The 10,922-nt window shown below is 41.1% G+C and overlaps 1 pseudogene; it reads left to right on the top strand.

Annotated features, from left to right (window-relative positions):
* The first annotated feature begins 3,971 nt into the window (after window positions 1–3,971).
* Window positions 3,972–4,855, top strand: LOC101828193 (annotated as a pseudogene).
* Window positions 4,856–10,922: the final 6,067 nt, after the last annotated feature.

Below are 10,922 nucleotides of genomic sequence, written 5' to 3'. Positions count from 1 at the left end.
GGGAGCCCATTCCAAATAGAGGGATGCTCTCTCAGCCTGGACACATGGGGAAGGGCCTAGGTCCTGCCCTGGATGAAATGACAGACTTTAGAGATTCCCCCCAAGGAGGGCCTCACCCTCCCTGGGGAATGATGTGAGGATTGGGTGGGGGGCTGGGAGGACTGGAGGAGGGACAAGAGAGGAGGGGTGGGAGAGGGAGCTGGGATTGACATGTGAAGCATTCATGTTTCTAATTTAAATAAAAACATTACAAAAAATGCCAATCCTTGCCCTCACCCTAAAGTTTCTGAATCAGCTTCCTGGGGAATTGGTCTGCAGCCAGAAATCTTCACAAGTTCTCAGGGGCACGTTAACATTTGAAAACTACTACTTGGTATGGAAAAGGTGGTCAAACTCTTTCCCTCTATTTCCTGACTTGTGTATATTCTGAACTCTAGTTACCTACGAGCTTCTTGTTCTTTAAACTCTGAAAACACAATTACAACATCCTCAAGCTGCAAGAGCTTTACAGTTTGTAAAGAATATCTTATTCACTCTATTTTAATCTTTACCAAAATCCTGGAAGGAGTCTTTTTGCATCAATTCTATTTATGAAAAACAAAAACACAGATTTTCAGAAAAATCAGATATTTCTCAAAGTTACATAGAAATTACACTCAAACCAGAGTGAATGGTAATTCTCATGTTCTAAGTTTAACTTGTGTCACTTGAAAAGCTAAATATCCATTAATATAGGAAAAATAAAGTAGGAATGAGCAATTGAGAGAAAACTCAAATAAACAAAAGATGGGCGCATGGAAAGGGACTAAGATAAAAAAAATCTCATGTTGGACATTTACAATTCTAAGTAAATTGCCCTGACTCTCCACAGTGCAGCTGAACCATAATGCCACAAAAGCACTTGCCTCTCCTCAAATGCTAACAGGACAAAGGTTGTGCTTAGTCATTTGATTTTACACTGAGCACTCAGGAGCTCTTCTCAATCTATATGGAGTTTTATAGTCCACTATAGATAGAGAAAACATGGTGACAATTGGTATATTTGTGCTCATGAAAACATAATCTTCTCAGTCTAATTTGTAATTAGCCAAGTTCTAAACATGCACAGCAGAATACTACAGCATCCTCACATATGCCCATCACCCAGCTTCAATGATTATTAAGATTACACCACTCTTGGAAGGAAAAAAAGATAGTTTTCTAAATCATTTCCTTAAATCATATAACAATGCATAAATTCAGAATTCCCCACTGAGGATCACAAATTATTCCCTAAATAAAGGAAAGATATGTATATTAACAAATAAATTTATGCATACATTTTTAAGGGAATTAAATGTGTCCCTTGTGGGGATGCATACAAAAGCCTGCTTACAGCTCAAAAATGTGTGCATTTGCGCAATCTGTTTGATGACAGGCACTAATGGTCAGAAAAAAATAAAATTTAGTCCTTACAGTCTGTCCTGTCTTTAAGCAAAATGTGCACCATTTACTTAGGAGCTATACAACAGATGCAGATTATAAAGGAAGCGACCAGTTACAAAGCACCAGGGGAAGCTGTGCAGATGTCCCTGTCTTTAATGTGTTACTATGCAGATCCAGTTTATCTCACTGTAAGCAATATAGGACTTCATGCAACAGCCCCAGATTATAGATCACCAGCACCTTTTAAAAGGCCTTGTGTTATAAAAGGAAAATACATTCTCAACCTGGTCATTCGAACACATGTGGTGTTTTCCTGTATATATTAAATCTAATAAGCAGGTGGAAAGGGACAAGTGTTGGAAAAGCCTCCATAAAGGAAGGATCTAGCATACAGAGACATGTGTGGCCAGTGCTCAGGCCTCTGTGTGAACACCCTTCCAAAGTTCCTCTACTGTATGCATGATCATTCATCAAATAAACCAGAGGCCCAGAATTGCTTCATTGTGAGTATAAAATGTGTGCTTTCTGTAGTCTTAGCGTTCTAGCTCTTCTACAGAAACAGGAACTATCATATAGACACTCTTGGCATATACCAAACATTCACCTTGTCTCTTATAAATAAATATTACCTCAGTCTACATACATAATCCTACTGGTCATTGCTAATAGATTTCAGATACTAGGGGGCTGAAGCCAGGTCTGCCTGACAGGCCAACTTTGCAAGATGGAGAAGGTAGCTAACCAGGATCTGTACTGACGTCTTCTGACTTCAAAGTAATTTCTGAAATTATTACAGCCTACAAGAGTTGGCACGATTGGTACAGTCGTTTTTATCACAGTCTGGCAATGTGTATGCTCTGACTTAGTTCAGCAACTCTCATTCTAGAAATCTCCCCCAGGGAGAGGCCTGGAGAGATTGTTCAGTGGGTCAGAATGTGTGAAGAAAATTGAGTTCAGTTTCTAGCATCCATGTCAAGTAACTCACAGTCACCTTCTTTGTTTGTTTTAACCTCATATTTTTATTTACATTTATCTAACCTTTTCTTTTTTATTTTTAAAGCAATCTTATTTTACATACCAATCCCAGTTCCCTCTCCCTCCAGTCCTCCCCAACACCACCTTCTTCCCATCCCACCCTCCAGTCACTCCTCAGAGAGGGTGAAACCTCCCATGGGGAATCAACAAAGTCTGTCACATCATCTGGGGCAGGGCCAAGTCCCTCCTCCCTGTACCTAGGCTGAGCAAGGTATCTCTCCATAGAGAATAGGATTCTGGGTCGTGGGGTCACATTGCACTGAGTTGTGTGGTAGCAGCCTACACAATTAGACTCAAATGTGGAGGTCTGAGACCTGCCACTGGTTGAGCAGGTCTGAGAGTCTGCCCTTGGGTAAAGCAGCCCAGCAAGATGATTAACATTTAGATATTTCACAACTACCTTTAACTCCAACTACAAAAAGTTCCAGTACCTCTGGCCTCCATGAACACTTGTACTCATGTATGCACATTCAAGCATTCACGTACACACACACACACAAAATCATATATATTATAAATATAAGTAATTAAAAATAAATCTTTTTCAATTCCTTTTAGAGAACAATTTTTAAAAATTAAAATTCCAGAGAAGTACATTGTAGTGGAATGTTGTTTATACTCTAACAAGTAAAACTTGCCTGAAAATCAGAGGGCAATGCTAGCCACTAGTTAACCATAGAGGTCTGGAAGTCTATACAGACACACAGGAAGTGAGATGGCTGGGCAGAGAAAGGAAGTGATAAGGCAGAAGGAGACAGGAGCTCAGTCTCTTTTCTGCTAGGAAGTTGAGTAGGTAAGGAGGCTGTGGTTTTCTCCTTCATATCTCTGATTTCTCAGCATTTTCTCCCTATATCTGACTCCAGGCTTTTATTATTAAGACACATTAGAACTTATGTTGCGTTACATACAGAGATCCATTTTAATGTTTTACATTATAAAAAGCTGACAACCAGCAAGGTGTCCGTTGAAACTAAATTAACACTGACAAACTCACATACCAAAATAGTGCATGCCTGTCTAAAAGATGTAATTGTAAGAAATACCTTGATTAAAATACCTTTTGTGGGCTGAGCGGTAGTGGCGCACGCCTTGAATCCCAGCTCTCAGGAGGCAGAGGCAGGTGGATCTCTGTGAGTTCGAGGGCTGAACCGACAGCCTCCAAGACAATACAGAGAAACCCTCACCATGGCATACGAATGAACTTTGGGAGCCCACTCCACATGGAGGGATGCTCTCTCAGCCTGGACACATGGGGAAGGGCCTAGGTCCTGCCCTGGGTGAAATGACAGACTCTGGAGATCCCCCTAATGAGGGTCTCACTCTCCCTGGGGAATGATGTGGGGATTGGGTGGAGGGCTGGGGGAGGCTGATGGAGGAAGAAGGGGGGAGCTGGGATTGACATTTGAAGCATGCATGTTTCTAATTTAAATTTAAAAATAAAATAAAAAGAAAGAAAAAATACAAAGTAGAAAAAAAAACCTTTTGCTTCTTCTACTTCGGGAAAACACCAAATGGCAGATGCCAGTGCAGCAGGAAGGCCAGGAGGACCCAAGGGCCCGCGGAGGCTTTGGCAGCGGCCTCAGGAGCCATGGTCGTGGTTGAGGCCTTGGCCATGGTTGAGGCCTCGGGGCTCATGGAGGTAAAGCCGAAGACGAGGAGTGGATCCCCGTCACCAAGGTGGGCTGCCTGGTTAAGAACATGAAGATCAAGTCCCTGGAGGAGATCTACCTGTTCTCCCTGCCCATTAAGGAATCAGAGATTATTGATTTTTTTTCTGGGGGCATCTCTAAAGGAAGGGGTTCTAAAAGTCATGCCAGTACAGAAGCAGACTCGAGCTGGCCAGCAGACCAGGTTCAAGGCTAATGGGGACTGCAATGGTCATGTTGGTCTTGGTGTTAAGTGCTCCAAGGAGGTAGCCACAGCCATCTGGGAGGCCATCATCTTAGCCAAGCTTTCCATTGTCCCTGTGCAGAGAGGCTACTGGGGGAACAAGATTGGCAAGCCCCACACTGTCCCATGCAAAGTGACAGGCCACTGTGGCTCTGTGTTGTGCTTCTTATCCCTGCCCCCAGAGGCACCGGCATCGTCTTTGCTCCTCTGCCCAAGAAACTACTGATGATGGCCGGTATTGATGACTGCTACACATCAGCCAGGGGCTGCACTGCCACCCTGGGCAACTTTGCCAAGGCCACCTTTGATGCCATCTCCAAGACCTACAGCTACCTGACCCCCAACCTCTGGAAAGAGACTGTGTACACCAAGTCTCCTTATCAGGAATTCACAGACCATCTTATGAAAGCCCACACCAAAGTCTCTGTTCAGAGGACCCAGGCTCCATCTGTGGCTACCACATAAAGGTTTTCATACAAGAAAAACAAAGTGAATTAAGTCTGTTAAAAAAATACCTTTTATACCTCAACTTATAGAATGGGAAAAGATCTTCACCAACCCCACATCTGACAGAGGACTGATCTCTGAAATATATAAAGAACTCAAGAAACTAGACATCAAAAAAACAAATAATCCAATTTAAAAATGGGGTACAAATCTAAACAGAGAATTCTCAACAGAAGAATATCAAATGGCTAAAAGACACTTAAAGAATTAATTGTTCAACATCCTTAGCCATCAGGGAAATGCAAATCAAAGTGAATCTGAGATACCATCTTACACAAGTCAGAATGGCTAAGATAAAAACTTATCTTATGTTGGAGAGGAGAGCAAGGGGAACATTCCTCTACTTCTAGAAGTACAAATTTGTACAGCTACTTTGGAAATCAATATGGGGGTTTCTCAAAAAAATTGGGAATTAATCTGCCTTAAGACTCAGCTATACCACTCTTGGGCATAAACCCAAAGGATACTCAATCATTCCACAAGGACACTCAACTACATTCATAACAGCAAAGCAGCATTATTTGTAATAGCTGGAACCTGGATACAACCTAGATGCCCTCAACCAAAGAATGGATAAGAAAATATGGTACATTTATACAATGGAGTATTACTCAGCTGTTTAAAACAATGACATCAGGAAATTTGAAGGCAAATGAATGGAACTAGAAAAAAAACACCCTGAGTAAGTTAATCCAGACCCAGAAAGACAAACATGGTATGTACTCACTTATAAGTGGGTATTAGCTGTAGTGTAAAGGATAATCATTCTTACAGTCCATGGCCCTAGAGAGACTATGTAACAAGGAAAGTCCAAAATGGGACCAGGACACATGGATTTCCCTGGGAAGAGGAAAGAGAAGAGATCTGCTGGTTAGAGTGGGGGCCAGCAGGGATGGGAACATGAAGGACTGTGTTGGGGGAGGGGCATGGATGAAGGGACAGAGTACTGAAAGAGTACTTGATTGGGGGAAGCATTTTGGGGTCAGGTAAAAATCTGATGCAAGGGAAACTCCCACAAATCTACAAGAATAACTCCAGCTAAGATTCCTATCAATAGTGGGTAGGTAGCCTGAACTGGCCCTCTCCCATAACTAGATTTGTAACTGGCCCAACTGTCATCAGAGAGCCTTCATCCAGTAGCTGATGGAAACAGATAAAGAAATCCACAGCCAAGCACTAGACCAAAGCTCAAGGAATTCTGTTGAAGAAAGGAAGAGTTTATGAGCCAGGAGTCAAGAGAACCCACAGAAACAACTAACCTGAGCACATAGGACCTCACAGACTCTGGACTAGCAACTGGGGATCCTTCACAGGACCAATCTAGGACCTCTACATATGTGTGGCAACTGAGTAGCCTGAGCTACTTGTGAGATTCCTACTGATAGAAGCAAGGCCTGTCCCTAACACTTTGGCTGGCTTCCAGGAACCTATTCCTCAGATTGGGTTGCCTTGTCCAGCCTTAATACAAGGGAAAGAGCTTAGTCCTATCTCAACTTGATATGCATGCTTTGTTGACACTCATGAGAGGCCTGTGCCTTTCTGAACAGAAACAGAGAAGGGGTTGGAGGCTGGGGGGGTAGAAGGAGAGGAGGGAAGGGAAACCAGTCAGGATGTAAAATAAGTAAATTTAATTAACAGTAATAATAATAATAAACAGCAGGAAAAAACCTTTTATTTTGGAACGAAGAAAGAGAATTTCAGGAAAGTATGTAAATAGAATTGTATGAGTATCTCTGTAAGTGTGTGTGGGCACCAGAAGATTGAAATGATGCAGAAAAATGCCAATGATTCTGTTTCCTTGAATTATTGAAGATTTTATTTCCTATTTGAAACACTAAATCTGTGCTCTTTTCTTCTAAAACGTCATGCATCTGTTCTAATCTTACTCAAGTTTTGAAAGTGCATCATGGGATGTTTTGTGGGAGATAGATTTGGGCTTTATCTTTACTCAGATGCTGCATAATATGCAAATAGGTGCTTTCTTTCTAGGTTTCTAGATATCTGAATGTGTCCCCATGATCCAGCTTTCTCTTCTGTGTACATTTGATTTATTACATTGCCTGGCCCTGAAACCCTAGGGAAACACTTCTTGTTTTAGGGTTTTTTCAATTGTGTGTGTATCTGGTAGGGTATGTATACACTAGTGCCTGTACCCACAGAGTCTAAAAGAGGGTATCAGGTTGCCTAAAGTTGAAGTCCCAGGCAGCTATGAGTTGCCTGATGTGGGTCCTCAGCATCAAACTTGAATCCTTTGCAAGAGCAGTGTGCACTCTTAACCATGAAGCCATCTCTCCAGTCCATTCATTTTATTTTACCTTATTTTTTATTTTAAATTTTTTATTCATTTTACATATCAACCACAGTTCCCCCTTCCTTCCCTCCTCCTGCTCCCCCACATACACACCTACCTCCTTAGAAAGGGTAAGTCCTCCCATGGGGAGTCAACAAAGCCTGACATATCAGGGTGGGGCAGGACCAAACCTCTTCCCCTGCATCAAGGTTGAGAGAGGCATCCCACCATAAGGAATAGGCTCATCCTTGTGGATTCCTGGGAATCTCCCTCTCATCAGGTATCTCCCTAACCTCATAATGGCTCCCTCTATCAAGATGTCTCTTTCATTTCTATCCCTCCCCATCCCTCCCCCAACTCAACCATCCTGTCCCCTTATATTCTCACCCCCTAGAGTCTCCCTTCTACCCACTTCTAAATTTACCTAGGAGATCTTATCTGTTTCCCCTTCCTAGGGCAATCCATGCATCCCTTGTTACCTAGCTTCTCTGGGGCTGTGGATTATAGCCTGGTTATCCTTTGCTTTCTAGTATCTACTTCTGAGTGAATATATACCATGTGTTTGATCAATGCTTGATGAATGAGCAAACTGCAAAATAAATGCTTGGTGTATCATAATTAATTTCAAAAATCTTCTGGTGTGATCAATTAAGAATCACCTAAAATCCTACCACTCTGGCAGCTGAGGCAGGAGAATAGTAAATTCAAGACCAACCTATGCTATAATATAGTGAGATTCCTTGAAAAAAAAAATCAAGCCGGGCGGTGGTGGCGCACGCTTTTAATCCCAGCACTCGGGAGGCAGAGGCAGGCAGATCTCTGTGAGTTCGAGGCCAGGCTGGACCGACAGCCTCCAAAACAATACAGAGAAACCCTGTCTCGTAAAAAAAAAAAAATCAGAGTCCACTGAAGACTGATGTGGCTACTGAGAAAGAGCCTCGTGTCATTAAAGAAATGTGAACTTCAGGTTTAGACAATGTATGTAAATCCTAGGTTTGCTGTTCAGTCATTTTGTGGAAAACTTTCTTCTCTCTGAGCTTTAGGTCTATGAAATGGATAGGTAAATACTGCAGTTTAGGGCTTTTAAAGAGAATCAAATTAGATAAGTCTTCATAGCACCTTGTACACGAGCCGACAGTCGGTGAATACTTCCTGTTGTCATTTGTCACACAGTCTGCTAGGTGACATGTATTTGTGCTAAAAGTACCTTCCAAGAGCATGAGCACACTAAACTAAGAGATGTTTTTAGGCTGCAGCACTGATCATCCCTTAAACAGAACAACCCCAAATCCTTCAATGGGGCAGATGGATCTCCTGGATGCTCTGTTCTACGAGACCTCTGCTGGACCAGTTTGACTCGTGGGCAAGGAAAGATGACATAGACAGGAAGAATCTCTAGAACCGGAAACTGAAGAGTTTGGGAACCTCTAGAAGTCTTGGTTTCATGTAATCCAAGATATTATCTAATTCACCAAAACAAAAATCAAAGTAAACTACAGACTTTGGGACACCAGTGCACTGTGAGTGGGAATAGACCCCAAGGATGGATTAGTCCAGTCTACCTATCAACATGTAAAGTACACAGGGTTTACTCCCTGATTCAGCATCTGGTCATCTATGTATCTGTTCTATGAAAATTCTTTCAGAATTAGATATCATACATGAAAAAGTGGAGCATTTTTTGCAGAAGTGAAAAATCAGCAACAACCCAAATCAATAGGGAAACAACTAAACATGATATATTTTCCAGTGGTGTACACTGCAGCCATTAAAGTGAAATATATCTATATTTCATGATGAAAATTTGCAATGTGTACAAATAAGATATTTTTAATGAAATTTCAGGAGAATGTAAACCCAATTTCATTTTTAAAAGAATGTTAATAATGTTTTCATGTAATGCTTTACACACAAACCTGAGAAATATACTCCAAATTATTCTTATGGTGACATGAAGAGACATTAACAATTTACTATATGCAGTACCTTATGGAATAAATCTTATAAAATAAACATGTACTGCTTCGATAATTACAAAACAAAATTTGTTATTTCTAAGTCAAAGCTACTAATGGAAGATGGTAAAATAAGGGATGATGCCTGACTTTCTGAAGTCTTAAACTATTGTTTTGGGTCACTCAAGTTTTCAAAGCCATTTGATCTTTCAGCAGGGAATTGGCCATGTCCCACATAATTCTCTTAGCTAACCCAATAGGTCTGACTGAAGGTAAATGGGACAGCAAAATATCTAAAATGGCATTCCGTTTCTTTTTTCTAAATGAACAAAAGGCTAGTATACAGCCTGCCTGTGAAATAAGTAATTGGAAAAAGTATCGCCCCTTGGTTAAAGAAGTGACCTCCAATGGGCAATAATTCCTTTAGATTGAACATTTTGTTACAATTGTCCGCAGAAACTTAAAGAGGTTATTTCCTTGATCTGCAGGGCATTCATTTTCTACTATAAGCATCCCACAGTGTAATGTATACACCCTACATATAGAAGATTAATAGCATTCCTCTAGTGCTTTTCCCCTGAAGTTCTTGATACAAGTGGTGTTCATGGAAGTGATTTTTTCTGAATCTCTCGTGAGCTCAAGCACTGAAACATTTTTAAGCTGCCCTGCTTTCTGATTCCACCACTGCATATTTTTTAAATCATCCTTACATACTTTTTTAATACAAAAATAAAAAATATTTCTCACCTATCACATTGGTAGACCAGAGAAAATGAACAAAATTTCGCTTTGTTAGGTATATACTTATATACTCTGTGTGTGTGTGCGCGAGCACGCGTAAATTAGTACTTCTGGGGGATAATTTAAGAGATAGCTTGGCAAAACATATCAGATTGAAAACTTGAATAGTTGTGACCCAGCTGTCTTTCAGAGTAGTTAAAATAGACACTTTTAACTAGAAATAACCAGTACTAACATCAATACAAAACAGCCGAAGACTGGAATGAATTCTGAGGCACAGGCAGGATATTTTATTTCCCCTTATAATTTGTGAGGAGGCTGTAAACTCAGTGACTGCTGAGTTTCTTTTAAGGTTTTAAGATAAAGAAACACATGACATACACAGAAAAGAAAGCCATGTGACAGAGGCAGAGAGAGGAACAATGCATTTACAAGCCAAGAGTTTTCACCATTTCAAAAAGCTAACGAGCAAGGCACAGAAGAGACCTATCTTCAGAGTTTCTGGAAGAAACCATCCCTGTCAACATCTTGATTTCACACCATTGGCAATATTGCTAAGAGGCATGGCCTACTGGGAGGCATTTAGGTCATGAGGCCTTCACCTTGACAAACAGGGTCTGAAGGTTGGATTTCCCTTGTCATGTGATATTCCACCATGTTAAGACACAGCAAGAAGCCAAGGATCATGGCATCGAAAAAGGCCTTCCCCGTGCAGAGGCTGACACCATAAGACTGAACTTCCTCCCCTCCAGAGATATTAAAATAAACTTCTTTTCTTTAGAAATTATCTAGTCTCCTGGGTTTTTTGTTATTGTTGTTGTTGTTGTTGTTGTTGAAGTAGCAGAGAATAGACAAGCCCTTCATCCCTGACATTGCTAAGGATTGTAAAGAAGAGTTTCACAGTAAGCCCACAGTTCACCAAAAGTGAAGGTAATTCCCTGTGCATTTATCATGCCCAGCACATACTTTAAAGTTTGATACCTACTGAGAAACGGCTGGACACTGACTTTATAGGTAAGACATTTGTCCGGCATCTGGCTATAAAGAGGGATATCTCAGGGAGTCTCTCTGTGAATCAA

The sequence above is a fragment of the Mesocricetus auratus genome, unplaced genomic scaffold (genome assembly GCF_017639785.1).
Source record: "Mesocricetus auratus isolate SY011 unplaced genomic scaffold, BCM_Maur_2.0 Super-Scaffold_100014, whole genome shotgun sequence".
Classification (NCBI taxonomy): Eukaryota; Metazoa; Chordata; class Mammalia; order Rodentia; family Cricetidae; genus Mesocricetus; species Mesocricetus auratus.
The sequence above is the reverse complement of the archived record's forward strand: the minus strand, read 5'-3'. Positions and strand labels throughout refer to the sequence as shown.